Genomic DNA, 11,658 nt, shown 5'->3' with positions numbered 1-11,658 from the left:
AATATTTTGCTGTACAAAAAAGTTACAATATGCTTTGTGGAGTTATCAAAAGTATTTCAGTATTCCTCATAGACGTAATATCAGTCAATCAGCCTATTAGACCATTTCAAAATCTTTGAATCAGATTGTGAAATGGTCTAGTAGGCTGATTGGTGAGTCACAGCTTAACCCAGCGTCCCTGTACACCAGACAGTTACAGCGGATAACTGGCTCGATTTTAAATGACGACTCCCACCCTTTGCACAGTGAATTTCAGCTTCTTCCTTCGGGACGAAGGTTTATAGTCCCAAAGTGCAGAACAAAGCGGTATAAAAACAGCTTTGTTCCAGCAGCCATCGCTCAGATGAACAAGTCATAGTAACATTGCACAGATGATATAGAGGCAATGTTTATTTATTTATTTATTTTATCTTTTAGTTTTTGTGGTTTAGTGATGAATTTTAGTGATTGGAACTTTGAGTACTTTTATTATGTTTGTCTACAGTTTGTGTTGTTTCTTAATGTGAGTCAAGATGGATGACTCTCTACTGCAAACCAAATCTACCTACGGGTACAAATAAAGTAACCTGAACCTGAACCTGAACCTGATATGACATGACTACTGGGTAACAAAATTGACAAATCAATGTCATATTTCCATAAATCAGTATCAAGACTTTGTCCCTCTTTGCCATTTACAGATAACACGAGCAGCACAGCCTGAATTTGTACTTTCACAGTTTCAATCTGAACTTCATTTCTCATATTGTGAAAATATCCTGTCATGAATGCAATAATTCATATCAACTTGTATCACATGCCATGCATATTGTTGTAGCTGCACATTTGGTGCAGCTGCACAGGAAACCTTTTCCTTTCCATCCCCAGCCTGATGCTGGAAAGGAAAAACAAAACAAAACAAAACAAATGTGGTGATGCAGCATTTGATGTTCGTTCAGCTGTAAATTACTGGATGTAAGAGGACCAACATAAGGAGCAGTGACAGGTGCATCCCTGGCCAGTCTTTTGGTTTTAGTGCTGCGGCTGAAATCCTACCCTGAGAAAGCCCCTGATGCTGAAGGATTGGCCCTGGCTGCTACATATACACATCCGGGGCTGGTGGACCGAGCTGAAACTACAGCCGCTCTCTGACCTCTGTAATTGAAAAGCATAGGCAGGGAATTTGCACTCTGGAGATATAAATACCCCCGGTGATCTGCTATAACTCCCCTAGAGGCTCAACAGGTAGAATACAGCAGAAAGCCGGCTGTCACCCGCGGGCGTCACAGCAGATTCCTCCTCCACATCATCAGTCATCCATTTAGATCTGAGATCCTACCCACTGGCAGACAGGATCGCCACATAGGGAAAGCACTGCTATTTCAATAGTGTGCCCTCATGTTCCCACATATAGGTTGAGTGAGTATAGATGAATCCATGATGGCATCAGGACTGATGTAATTTACACTGTACCATCACATTCAGAAAAGGGATAATCAAAACTTTTTGTAATTGCAGGTCAGACAAGAAGACTCTGTGTAATGAGTCGGTTTCTGGCAGGAAGAATGGAAGAGTCCATTCCTCAGGCGTGCCGCCGCCACCGCCCATCCCCATGTCCCCCATCGCCGAGAAGATGGAGGGGCTGAAGGCCATCCGTAACCGTAGCAACAGCCTACGCCTGGGCCGCCTAGCGTTCTATCGACACCTGGAGAAGGTGGAGACCATGCGCTGCTTCTGGGAGCTCAAACATGTGGAGCTGGAGGGAGGCAACCAGCAGGTACCAGACTCCTCCTTCACACTCTTCTCTTATCACCCAAAGCTTTACAGCCATACCGCTCACACTCTCTCCCTAAGAACTGCACTTAATGTGATAAATCATTGATCCCTGTTAAGGAGTTCTCTTTTCACCTTCCTCCTTCAGTGTCTTGCTGAAGGACACCTCAGGGAAGATTCTTGCCAAAATGGCCACTTGAACCCGCGTCTTCTGGGTCACTCTACTCACTGTGCCACCCTGCTACCCTTGGGAAAGCAGGGTGGACAGGGTTCAGTCCTGGTTCAGTGGGGGACACGTGGTTCCAGAGGCAGGAAATTTACCCACTCAACTATCTCTGGGCACAAACCAGCATGAACTTAAGAAAATACATTTAAAAACGGTGGGGTGTTGTTAAAAAACTTGTTAGTGTCAGAAAGAGAACAGGAGAGATACTGTCGTGGTAACCATGTTGGACATTTAGCTCTGTGTTATGAAGCATTAGCGCCCCCTGATGGCAGTCCACACCATGTGCTCAACAAGAGCCAGAATCAGCAGCAGCCTGTTGTGAGGGAAGGAATAAGGCAGCCGAAATAAGCATCTATAAGCCACAGCCAAGTCTATTCTGGTTCTCAGCACCTGTTGGCAGAGCCAGCATGCCTTGACAGGTGAAATGCAACAAGCTCACTAGGGGGAGCAGCGTATTGCTTAATGTTTTTCTGCCTGTTTGAACCCCCTCAACTCACACACACACATACACACGCACACACACATGCACACACTGACTGGAATGAGCTTTTGGCACTCAGTCAAGGACGTACACAGATCCAGTGGCCACAAGATGGCGTCCCCGGGCAAGTTTGTTGTACTCTCAACACAAAGGATAATAATATTAGTAAACAAAGGATAATATTAATAAACAAATGCTGCATGCATTTGTTTATTAATATTATCCTTTGCATAAACCAAGTGATCATCATCACAGTATGTCTAAATAAAGACACATAGAATAGATATGATAGCTTTATTTATTGTTTTTTTACTGATACTTAAAAAGAAAAACCTCCTGCACACTGTCCACTTCACTTGCAGTTAAATCAATTTTATTAGGAACAATGTTCCTGAAATTTTGTTCCTAATAAAATCAATTTAACTGCAAGTGAAATGGAGTTTGTGAGAGCTTTTTCCATTTCAGTCCTCTCCTACAAACATGTCTTTGGAACATTCAGGTGTGCAAAAGTTTTATTTTATATATATATATTTTTTAATGATGCTAAAATAATTTGCAAAGGTAAAGGGTTAACCGGCTTAGTAAAGGTTTATTACTCTTTCACTGGAATGAGAGCCCATACACTTGACATATATGGTCTCTGTGAAGAGTCCAGCCCCTTTTTGATCTCAATGGAGCTATGTCTTAACCAAGTGAAGAAGAGTTGGAAGCATGTTTGCATTGTGGGAGTGTTTGCATTTTATGTTGTGTTTTCTTTTCTTTTTTTTTTTTTTGTGGTTGAACTATAAATCAGTGGGGCTTTCGAAGTGACCACCAGGCAGAACTCAGGGAAATGTTCCAGTTAGATGGGAGGCATGTGTAATTCAAGATCCTCAGTCTATCAGAGTGCTGAGCAATCACTTTCTTTCTCGCTGCTCTCTCTCTCTCTCTCTCTCTCTCTCTCTCTCTCTCCCCCTCCTCCTTCTTGCTCCACTATCTCTCCCATTGTCCTTTCTCAGTGCCTCTTCTCCTTTCTCTCTCTCTAACTGTTCGTCTTTCCCTATCACTCTCTACCCTGCCTCAGTTTTAATTGCAACACACTGTTACGTCCACTAGATCCAGCAGCTTCATTGCCAGACGCTGCTGCTCCCTCCTGCTCTGTGCAGCGGTTCTCCTCAGATTCCCAGTGGGGATTCTTTCCTCTTAGGGGTCCTGCTCTATAACCCCTGTAACCCTTGCCCCTCCCAGCTGTTGCTGCTTGTTAAGTAGAGCTCACTTTGGAGTGCTATGCTCTAAAAAAAAGGGTACTTTGAAGAACCTCTGATAGTTCTTCAAATTGATACCATGGAAACTATACATAACACATTTTTTTTTTAACTCTTTTTTTTTTTTTTGCATTTACCTTGTTTGTGGTTGCTTCAAAGAATCTTACAATCCTAATTTTAAACAAAAACTGGTGAAGCAACCAGTACACTTCCAGGCACCTCAAGGTTATTATAAGCCCCTTATACTGTAAACCCCTACTACGTTTTCCAGGGCATAGGCAGGGATCGGATCTGCCTGAGCGCAGTGCTGACGTCCCACCATCCAGCGTAAATCATCAGCTCCATCCAGACAGATAGCTGTCAGACACACTGAGACACTTTGCTCTGCTCCAAAAAGGGAACGCTTTGCAGTCCTGTCTTGACAACACTGAAGGAGTAAATCTGTACCTGCCATTGTTTTGTCAAATGAACAGGTGATGTGTTAAATATAGGTGTTTGTGTGTGTGTCTCGTTCTCTGTTTCTCTCTTTTACTTTCCTTCTGCTTCGTCAAGCCATCAGGATGTAAATTAACTCCCCACATACAGACACACAGCTTTAGCTTTGTTTTTGTCTTACTATAAGAGTGCTAAAAGCAATAGAAAGTTTTATAACAGTTACTTCCTCTCCACTGATTGAGACAACAGCTTCGGCCCTTGTTTTGTTTTCTCCCCTACAGTGTGTGGCAATAGAAGAGATATACTTAGCACCATGCAGACACAGGTGTTTGTTTATGCGTGCGTGTGTTTATGTATGCATATTTGTGTACCATTGTGTGCATGCGACATGATGCATAATTGTGCCTATTTGTGATGTACGGAGGGGCAAAGCGACTGCCTGACAGATATACTTAGTGACCCCTGGACACAGGACTATGCATGCATGCATGAAGTGCTGTGTCTGAAGTTAAAGGATACCACGGCGGTCTCACTGACATACCAGCAGTAGCAGGCATCTGATTCTGCGTACAGCGACGACACCCTGAACCCAACACCACCTGTCCCGCTCTCGTCTCAGAGACGGCATGTTCTCTCCTTTTAGGTCCCTGAGTGGGGGGGCAGGGAAGCGGCCGGGTGGGGAGTGAATGGATGGGTGGGTGGATGGGTGAGTGGCTGTGTGGCTGCGTGACAGCGCAGACCCCCGTCCCGTCCCTGTCCGTAGTGACTGAGGGACTGAGCGATCACTGCACAGCTATAGTGGCCCGACTCTTTCATAATCAGCGCCCGCTGTCCTGCCCCATGTCAACAACTCGCTGCCCGCCACCCGAGACACCTTCGCCACGGGTGACAGAGAGACTGAAATAAGACAGGAGGAAGGGCAGGAGGAAGAGGAGCAGGAAGAGGAAGAGTAAGGTGTTCCAGGTTTCTGTCATGGAGAACTTCCTAAGGGATAAGGATGTATGGATAGTAGGGAGTGTATGTCTGGTGGCCTCCTTCCTGTGGCGACGGCTATGGAAATTATTCTCCTACAAGAGGAGGGGGAGGACCACGACTCCTGCAGACATACAGGTAATACTGAGGGAGCAGAGCCTTGGTGCATGCACCTGTGCTGCATGTGTGCAGGTGAATCTGGGCCCTGGTGAAGGGTTAGGGGTGCATTTGGTTGTATAGTGCACTCCTCTCTCTTACTGTGGAATATAGAGACAGAACAGATGCATGCCTGGGTAAACCGGAAAAGAAGTGACTCTATAACGGATGTTGACACATTATCACCTGAACAGATGCTCTCTTGTGTTTCATGCTCCAGAGTGACACAATCAAGACAGTTTCTATTAGTTTTCTTTATCTTATGCTGGATATCATAATGTATCATCTTGGCAGATATGATATGGTACCAGCTGTGATCAGTCTTTGTGTATATCAAGCCAGAGGGATAATGGGCAGTATGAATGAATGTGTTTGCTACTTTTAGGCCTGACCAGTGCATGATGAGTCTCTGGCTGGTAGTGCAGAGCAAGACACATGGGAAAGGAGAGCCTGGAATGCTTCAGCTCAGCTATGCCTGTGTTATCTGTGGGTGGCCTAGTTTAGTTCAGCTTTCACTCACATATCAGAGGAAATGGGTTGCGTTTATGGTGATGTGAACAGGATAATATGATCCAAAACTGTTCATCCCCTGCATAAAGTATAGGCTTATCATGTCTGGGTATACACAGTATGGCTGTTTTTCCAAAACTATACTTTGGCACTGAACAGCAAAGGTATCATTTGCATCAGTCACATTTCCGTCCATGGGTTGAGAGTCTTCCTGCACACACTGTATTGACAAAACTATGGAACAATAGACCATGGTGTTACTTGTCTTGTACATGCATTGGCAGGTGAAACAGCATTTCATCCTTTGGAGCTGGTGCACGAGCACAGGATGGTCTGTGGAAAAAGATAATATCATCTTACATGCGTCATGCTTGTCACATGTGACATCTGTATTCCGTCCCACTTAATCATGACTTGCTTGTGCCCTCTACGCTACGCATACTACGCCCTGTGTAAACCGGTTTAATATGTTAATATAATCCTGCCATGAAGTAAATGTAATTGACTCCTCATAAAGTGTTACAGCTATGGTGCTTTTAGCAGTTAAGGCCTGTCAGTGTCAGCTCAATGTTTTTATTAGTTTCAGTGTTCTTGTCTGTATTGACATTAGTATTAAGCCACTGAACTTGTTGGCACCGGAATTATAACGCTAAATATTATTTATACTCCCCTGGACAGTTGAGACCAAAAATGTCAACATGTTCTTGTCAAGTCAAGTAATGTCAACTTGCAACTCTGCCAAGAACACATTTTTTTTCTGGCCTTTTAATTTGTGAAGTAGTAAGAGGAAGAGCAGTTTTCTTGTGGCAAACAGTTTAGATTATCAAAGGAAATTGCTTGGAAATTGTTTAAAAGTCAGTTAGTATACTTTTGTGTGATTGACATTGTAAATGAATTTTCCTGATGCGGTAAACTTCACCCATCTGGTACAGATTAAAAAAATAAGGATTATTGGCAACTGCTACAAAGATAAGGTTAAAAACAGGCATACAAAATATGTGTTTATTTCATAGAATTATTCCACCATCAAATAGAATATTTCTTGCACACAATGTTTCTTAAGATGTTTGTAAGGGCCATTTATATGGAAACTAATTTAGTTTTAGATTTTTATATATTTTCTTACAGAGACAACTCTGCATTACTATTATTTAACCTAACCTATTATGTAACTTATATTCTTCATGTGTAATCTTAGTTGCCTTACATTAATGGTCCTCACTCATTGGTTCATATAGCAGAGAAACACCATTATACTTGTTTCATTTAGTGGAGAGAAGAAGCTGTTAAACTCGGGAGAAGATTTGTTTTTGACCGTGCCCTGATATGTTTTATTTTTGATTGATTAAATACATAGTAAAACTAACATCATGGGGCAAAGAATGTATTTGTATAGTCACACATCAACTACAAAACAGCTAAAAGCAGCTTGGAACATACAGAAGAAACTGCAGCTACAATGTTGACGTGATAAGGCTTTTTCCTTATGGAGGAAAAGTGTTCACAAGTGTTTCTGTTGGTGAGCATCTACAGTGAAATACAATTAAAAACAGGATCATAACCTTATTACATTCAAGAAAAGGGAAATGGACAAGCAAGGGACAGGCATGAAACAAATGGTTTAGTGTGGGCTTGTACACAGTATAGCTTGTGCTAATGTGTGTGAGCATGTCTAATGTGAGAAAGCCCCCCCCACCCCCCCCCACCCCTCAGTTTCTCGCGCCTGCATAGTTGGGACGGAATTAGCACACAAACAAATAGAGGAGAGATGGAAGAAGATAGCTAGAGATGGTTTCACATGAAAGAATAAACACATTTAGAAATACAAAGAAGGACATTTAGGATTGAGTGTGTGTGTTTGTGTTATTGTAGGCTAGGAGACTGATGGGTGAGAGAGGAGATGCTGGTATGGGTTTGCAGAGAAAGGACGACCCAGCTCAGTATGTGGATCCTAAAGAATCATTACTGGGTCAAGTGTCTCAGATTGACCAACCATATTAAAGGACTACTGCTCCAACTCCTCATTCACATTTAAAGCAATATTCCACTTAGTTTTAACATGGGGGTTATTCGTCACTTTACCGCCATGGAAACCAGAATATAAACTAATCACCAAGATCGGATGCAGCTGGACGAGTTTGTTTCAGATTTTTACTTACCGTTCATTTGAATGAGACCACGAAAATAGCCTGAAAACTGACATTTAACACATTCATGAACAGATTCAACAACAGATCCTGTTGTTCTGTGATTTTACAATTGACTGTGGGTCCAACGTTTTAGAACATAATTTTTCCAAATAGCATTGTTATTGATAGAAGAGAACATAGCGGTGGGATACCATTTAAGGAGAGATCGTTCCTGTTTGGGAGACCGGATCTACTTTTTATTTTTTTAATTTTTTAATTTTTTTTAAATACTAATTTTAGTGTAAAGCAAGAACAGAAATGCAAAATGATGAGGGACCCAGGACTGCTTTGTTGTCTGTGGGATCTGTGGGATCTGCTGTTGAATCTGTTCACAAACATGTTAAATTTAAGTTTTCAGGCTTTTTTTTCTTTCTTTTAAGCCTTGGCTCTCTTGGCTCTGTCTTCCTCTCTCTCTCTCTCTCTCTCTCTCTCTCTCTGTCTCTCTCTCTCTCTGTCTCTCTCTCTGGCTGTCTCTCTGTCTGTCTCTCTCTCTCTCTCTGGGAATGTGCTGTTTTCGCCTGGACTCCTCTGGCTCTCGCTGGTGTCCAGTATCAGCCGTTTGCATAACTCATTACCAACGCAGTGCTGATATCTAGTGGTGGTGCTTGTCACACACACACACACACACACACACACACACACACACACACACACACACACACACACACACACACACACACACACACACACACACACACACATGTGCATGCTGACAGGTGCCCTGTCTTACTGTGTGTGTTGAGTTGCAGAAGTTCATGCATACACAAGATGTAATCACAAACCATCTGGTATGCTGGCTTATGCAAGAGAAATGATTTATCATCTTGAGGTTCAGGCCTAGTGTCCATGTGTGAGCGCACGTGTGTGTGTGTGTGTGTCATCAAAGCTGAGACTGCTGAAACTGCCCCCTGGGTCTTCCCTAAATCCAAAACCATGTTAGCAGCATCTTTGTCTCGTCTTTGAAAGAGACTGGGTGGCGGTGGAGTTAGGGATGGAAAGGTAGAGACAGAGACAGAGACAATGATAGATAAAGAGATAGTTCAGTCAAATTTTTTTGTATTGGCCTTAATCACGGTTACAGACTCAAAGGGGTTCACACATCTACATTTCAACACAGTAAATGAAAAACAAAAACAATGGCACCCCCCCAACCTTAGACCCGCAATGAGAACAAGGAAAAGTCCTATGAAAACCTCATTAGGGGAAAAAAATGGAAGAAACCTTGGGAAGGGCCTCACAGAGAGGGATCCCCCTTCCAGGACGGTCAAGTGTGTAGTGGGTGCCAGGTTAGGGTGCCAAGAGTGACACTCAGAGTAGAGGGTTTCTTAAAGATGTTATGATGAAAAGCTGGGTTAAAAACTAAACTATGATGCAATGAAAAACCATGAGTGTTGAATGGTGAATATTAAATAGTTCAAATGAGCAAAAGTAACAGCAAGGACAAGTGACGGGAGGTGAAAAGTTTTATGTTCAGCCCCAGTTCAGCTGGATGAAAATGTGCCTACACCTAACCTTGATTTTATTCTGTTTGTTGTTGTTGCCCAAACTTCACCCTTACCTCCTGTAAACCTTTTCCTTGCTTGAACGTATCTAGACCCTAACTAATATGTTGATTGACCAATGGATGCAAACCGTTGACCAGTTCAACTGAGTCATTAGTTCCCAAAGTGAAAAAAGTGTATATTTTGTTTCACATAACTCTTGTTTGGATGAGGACACATGTTGGACACATACAGTTGCAAGGGAGTGGAAGAGGAGAGAGTAAGATAGCAGGGAGAAATTAAACTGAATTGAACTTGAGGCTGACATGCAATCACAGCAGGTAGTTAAAATGATATTTCACTGCAGGCTACGTTTATGAGCTGTCAGCATGTAGGTCTTAAATGGCTGAGATGTGGGGAGGGGGTTAACCAGAGGACAGATCGTTGTATACTCTGGTGTGAACTTCCCCCGAAGTGCCGACAAAGCATCATCTCCCCTGCTCCCAAATTGCAAAACCTTGTAACCCACTGTACAGATAATCATCTGCACAGTGGGTTAGAAGAGGAGTCTGACCTCTGTGGTCCTCTTCTGTCCTCTAGTGGTAGGAAGAGAGAAGAGCAGGCTTTTTGCAAGCTACTTCATTAAAGATAAAAGTTAATTATTTTATCAAGCTCACATTGTATGTTGTCACTGCACATTTGGATGACTTCTGTGAATATGGATGCAGGCCATGCTATTTCTCCTACTGTAGTTGTAGCATGTAGTTTGCAGTGTCATATTGAATTAGCAGTGACCGAGAGAGACATGAGATACTCTGCTTGAATTCTCTGCCAAGCTCTCCTGGTTTGTGTGTGTGTATGTGTATGTGTATGTGTGTGTGTGTGTGTGTGTGTGTGTGTGTGTGTGTGTGTGTACAGTATGTATAGGGGACAGAGGACTGACAATCATTCCACAGGGTCAGAGGGTCTTCGTGTTACATAATGCTGACAACTAGCAGCAAACCCATGATAAGCGAGCGTGGTTCGTTTGTGTGTGTGTGTGTGTGTGTGTGTGTGTGTGTGCGTCTCCAACACACACAAACAGACACAAACACATTTACACACACCTTGCTGACATCATATGGCGCCCTCATTTCATGAAAGAAATTCCTCCACTGCTGTCCGAGGTTGTGAGAGAAAGTTGAAGGAATGTGCCCATGTTAGCTGAGCCATGAAAGTACAGATGGTCACTTCTCATAACCAACGGCTAGTGGTGGCACACTTAAGTCTGTAAGATAGAAAAGCAGAAATGGAGCTACAGAGATAAATGTGTGAAGCTAACCTGCTTTCTTTTGTTTTATTTTGGCCGGACATCCATCCTCCACTGCTTCAAATGTCTCCTCATTTCAACTTTCTCTTTCAAGATGTGTCACCGGAAGATGCTATTCTGAGATAGCTGAGCCCTCGCCAAGCTATTGTTGAACGTGGATTCAGTTCATCACAACAGCTTGAGGCACAAATTTGTCCCGTGTCACACGGGCTATTATTGTGGCCTTGGGCTAAAGCTTTGTTCTATCCCATCTTGTTCAGGCTATTGCTGTTGAGTGAGGCCGGCATATTGTATTACTGGATAACGTGTAGAACTAGAATAAGCATTATGTATTGACTTTGTCTTCCTGTTTTACTGAGTGACTCCAGAGATGGTGGATAGGGAATTCAAAGTCTCTGGTAACTCTATATGTGGGGTGAGTCCTGTGTGACGTGAGCGGGTTAGGCTGTCAGTCTGTCTCATTCTCTAATGGTGCCGCTATACCGCGCTATATCATCTTACCTCACAACCTTCTCTGACTGGGGATTTCAGAGATTGTCAGTCTGGGTACAGTTAAACCACCCACAGCCCTCCACACGCAAACCCCACACCACCACCCTGCTCCTCTCCTTTTGGCTCTTTGTAGCCAATCTATTTTGCTGGTGAGAACTGTTTATTTTCGTCATCTGAATACCTATTAAATCTCTCATAGGCCAAGATGTAGGCAAAGGCAAACTGTCTTTATATAGCACATTTCATACACAAGGCAAATTCACAAAAAATACAAAAACTACATAATGTGTCTAATAAAATGACATTATAAAAGAAAGAAAGAAAGAAAGAAAGGAAGAAACAAACAAACAAACAGAAAGAAAGAAAGAACATATAGAAAATAGAAATATTCTTTTATCGTACTCCAGTATG

Source organism: Centroberyx affinis, unplaced genomic scaffold (genome assembly GCF_046629955.1).
Source record: "Centroberyx affinis isolate AG114_WGS23_722 - 3 ecotype Tasmania unplaced genomic scaffold, CSIRO-AGI_Caff_v1 ptg005145l_1, whole genome shotgun sequence".
Classification (NCBI taxonomy): Eukaryota; Metazoa; Chordata; class Actinopteri; order Beryciformes; family Berycidae; genus Centroberyx; species Centroberyx affinis.
The sequence above is the reverse complement of the archived record's forward strand: the minus strand, read 5'-3'. Positions refer to the sequence as shown.